General features: G+C 41.0%; 1 pseudogene; it reads right to left on the bottom strand.

The window, feature by feature from the left end:
• Window positions 1–303: 303 nt before the first annotated feature.
• On the bottom strand, window positions 304–3866 carry LOC120864615 (annotated as a pseudogene).
• Window positions 3867–4317: the final 451 nt, after the last annotated feature.

Genomic DNA, 4317 nt, shown 5'->3' with positions numbered 1-4317 from the left:
TCTGTACATGGGATTCTCCAGGCAAGAATACTGGAGTGGGTTGCTATGCATTTCTCCAGGGGCTCTTCTCAACTCAAGGCTTGAACCAAGGTCTTTTGCTTTGCAGGCAGACTCGTTACCATCTCAGCTACCAGGGAAACCCTAAAATTACACAAAGAAACTGAATTATAAAATGGAAATCCCAGGAAATCAGATGATGGAGTAAATTTTATTTCACAGTGATCAAGAACCACAATTTATGGTTCTGAGGCTTTGAGTTATCCGATCAAGGGCACTTCATCAGCCCTAATATAATTGGCCATTTTATACTGGATTGGAATGGAATCTCTTCAGAGCTCTCTTTATGTCTTTATTTCTCAGGCTGTCGATGAAGGGGTTCAGCATAGGTGTGACCACAGTGTACATCATGGAGGCTATTGCATTTGAGTGTGAGAGATGGGTAGCAGCACACCTAAGGTACACTCTTAAGGTAGTACAATAAAATAAGGAGACAACTTAGAGGTGGGACACACACGTAGAAAATGCTTTATACTTCCCTTAGGTTGATGAGATTTTACATATCAGTTCAGTTCACTTCAGTCACTCATTCATGTCCGACTCTTTGCGACACCATGAATCACAGCAGGCTAGGCCTCCCTGTCCATCACCAACTACCAGAGTTCACCCAAACTCATGTACATCGAGTCGGTAATGCCACCCAGCCATCTCATCCTCTGTCGTCCCCTTCTCCTCCTGCCCCCAATCCCTCCCAGCATCAGGGTCTTTTCCAATGAGTCAACTCTTCACATGAGGTGGCCAAAGTATTGAGTTTCAGCTTTAGCATCAGTCGTTCCAATGAACACCCAGACTGATCTCTTTTAGGATGCACTGGTTGGATCTTCTTGCAGTCCAAGGGACTCTCAAGAGTCTTCTCCAACACCACAGTTCAAAAGCATCAATTCTTTGGTGCTCAGCTTTCTTCACAGTCCAAATTTCATATCCATACATGACTACTGGAAAACCATAGCCTTGACTAGATGGATCTTTGTTGGCAAAGTAATGTCTCTGCTTTTGAATATGCTATCTAGGGTGGTCATAACTTTCCTTCCAAAGAGTAAGTGTCTTTTAATTTCATGGCTGCAGTCACCATCTGCAGTGACTTTGGCACCCTCCAAAATAAAGTCAGCCACTGTTTCCACTGTTTCCCCATCTATTTGCCATGAAGTGATGGAACCAGATGCCATTATCTTAGTTTCTGAATGTTGAGCTTTAAGCCAACTTTTTCACTCTCCTTTTTCACATAAATCAAAGAGGCTTTTTAGTTCCTCTTCACTTTCTGCATATCTGAGATTACTGATATTTCTCCCCACAACCTTGATTCCAGCTTGTGCTTCTTCCAGCCCAGCGTTTCTCATGATGTACTCTGCATAGAAGTTAAATAAGCAGGGTGACAATATACAGCCTTGATGTACTCATTTTCCTATTTGGAACAGGTCTGTTGTTCCATGTCCAGTTCTAACTGTTGCTTCCTGACCTGCATATAGGTTTCTCAAGAGGCAGGTCATGTGGTCTGCTATGCCCATCTCTTTTAGAATTTTCCACAGTTTCTTGTGATCCACACAGTCAAAGGCTTTGGCATAGTCAATAAAGCAGAAATAGATGTTTTTCTGGAACTCTCTTCCTTTTTCCATGATCCAGCAGATGTTGGCAATTTGATCTCTCATTCCTCTGCCTTTTCTAAAGCCAGCTTGAACATCTGGAAGTTCACGGTTCACGTATTGCTGAAGCCTGGCTTGGAGAATTTTGAGCATTATTTTACTAGCCTGTGAGATGAGTGCAATTGTGCGGTAGTTTGATTATTCTTTGGCATTGCCTTTCTTTGGGATTGGAATGAAAACTGACCTTTTCCTGTCTTGTGGCCACTGCTGAGTTTTCCATATTTGCTGGCATATTTAGTGCAGCACTTTCACAGCATCATCTTTCAGGATTTGAAACAGCTCAACTGGAATCCCATCCCCTCCACTAACTTTGTTCGTAGTGATGCTTCCTAAGGTCCACTTGACTTCACATTCCAGGATGTCTGGCTCTAGGTGAGTGATCACACAATCGTGATTATCTGGTCATGAACATCTTTTTTTGTACAGTTCTTCTGTGTATTCTTGCCACCTCTTCTTAATATCTTTTGCTTCTGTTAGGTCCAGACCATTTCTGTCCTTTATCAAGCCCATCTTTGCATGAAATTTACCCTTGATATCTCTAATTTTCTTGAAGAGATCTCTAGTCTTTCCCATTCTGTTGTTTTCCTCTATTTCTTTGCATTGATCGCTGAAGAAGGCTTTCTTATCTCTCCTTGCTATTCTTTGGAACTCTGCATTCAGATGTTTATATCTTTCCTTTTCTCCTTTGCTTTTCGCTTCTCTTCTTTTCACAGCTATTTGTAAGGCCTCCTCAGACAGCCATTTTGCTTTTTTTTGCATTTCTTTTCCATGGGGGTGGTCTTGATCCCTGTCTCCTGTACAATGTCACGAACCTCATTCCATAGTTCATCAGGCAATCTGTCTGTCAGATCTAGTCCCTTAAATCTGTTTCTCACTTCCACTGTATAACCATAAGGGATTTTATTTAGGTCATACCTGAATGGTCTAGTGGTTTTCCCTACTTTCTTCAATTTAGTCTGAATTTGGCAATAAGGAGTTCATGATCTGAGCCACAGTCAGCTCCCAGTCTTGTTTTTGCTGACAGTATAAAGCTTCTCCATCTTTGGCTGCAAAGAATATAATCAGTCTGATTTTGGTGTTGACCATCTGGCGATGTCCATGTGTAGAGTCTTCTCTTGTGTTGTTGGAAGAGAGTGTTTGCTATGACCAGTGCGATCTGTTGGCAAAACTCTATTAGCCTTTGCCCTGCTTCATTCCGTACTCCAAGGCCAAATTTGCCTGTTACTCCAGGTGTTTCTGTACTTCCTACTTTTGCATTCCAGTCCCCTATAATGAAAAGGAAATCTTTTTTGGGTGTTAGTTCTAAATGGTCTCGTAGGTCTTCATAGAACCATTCAACTTCAGCTTTTCAACATTACTGGTTGGGGCATTGGCTTGGATCACCGTGATATCAAATGGTTTGCCTTGGAAATGAACAGAGATCATTCTATTGTTTTTGAGATTGCTTCCAAGTACTGCATTTCAGACTGTTTCTTTGACCATGATTCTACTCCATTTCTTCTAAGGGATTCCTGCCCACAGTAGTAAATATAATGGTCATCTGAGTTAAATTCACCCATTCCAGTTCATTTTAGTTTGCAGATTCCTAGTATGTCATATACGTGAAACTATTTTAGAAAAAGAGTAAAGGATACTGGCAAAAGGACCACCACCTAGCAGGGCAACTGCAACATACATCACTATGTTATTAAGAATGTTGTCAGGACAGGAAAGTTGTACCAACTGATTGAGTTCATAGAAACAGTGAGGAATTTGCACAAGTGGACAAAAGGACAATTGCAACACCATTAAGCTATGTAGCAAGGAATACATGGCAACCACTACCCAGGATGTCAGAACCAGCAATCCACAGAAACGGGGGCTCATGATGACCTTGTATTCAAAGGGTGGCAAATGGCCACAAAGTGGTCATAGGATGCCCTCTGTCACAGTTAGGAGGACATCATCTTGTTCTCCAAACCGAATTTAAAAATACATCCAGGCGATGCAGCCTTCATAGGTAATAACTTTGCTCTGTCTCTGAATATTTACCAGCATCTTTGGGATGGTGGTGGAAGTGAAACAGATGTCTGCAAAGGACAGGTTGGAGAGGAAGAAGTACGTGGGGGTGTGGAGGTGGGTGTCTGAGCTGAGGACCAAGATAATGAACAAGTTTCCAAATGCAGTCATCAGGAACATGGATGGAGAGGAAAAGTTCAAATGTGAGCAGCTGTAGTTTTGGTTCCTCTGAAAGCTCCAGAAGAAGGAACTTTGAAATTTGTGTATTATTCACTGGTTCCATGTGGTGGAGGTGACTAACAGGAAAAATAAAAAATAACATTACTAATTTTTACAACAACTGACATAATTCACATAGCTAAAACTATTTAGCTCTTTAGAAATCAATGTTAATGTTTTATTTACAGGAAAGTTCTCTTTGAGGGTATACTCCATTTCATCTCTGACTAGGAATATTTGTCCCATTCTCAAAATATTTCCAGAAGTCATATATTCTAGAGATTTAATGAGAAATTGTTTCATATTTTTGAGAAATATATATTGTGTGCCAACTATGTTTCAAGTACATGCAGGCAATAAGTAGAGAGTGATGGAAAACAAATCTCCCACCATCCAAGGATGA

The sequence above is a fragment of the Oryx dammah genome, unplaced genomic scaffold, assembly GCF_014754425.2.
Source record: "Oryx dammah isolate SB20612 unplaced genomic scaffold, SCBI_Odam_1.1 HiC_scaffold_5, whole genome shotgun sequence".
Lineage (NCBI taxonomy): Eukaryota > Metazoa > Chordata > Mammalia > Artiodactyla > Bovidae > Oryx > Oryx dammah.
Note: the sequence above shows the minus strand (reverse complement) of the source record. Positions and strands in the feature narration are given on the sequence as shown.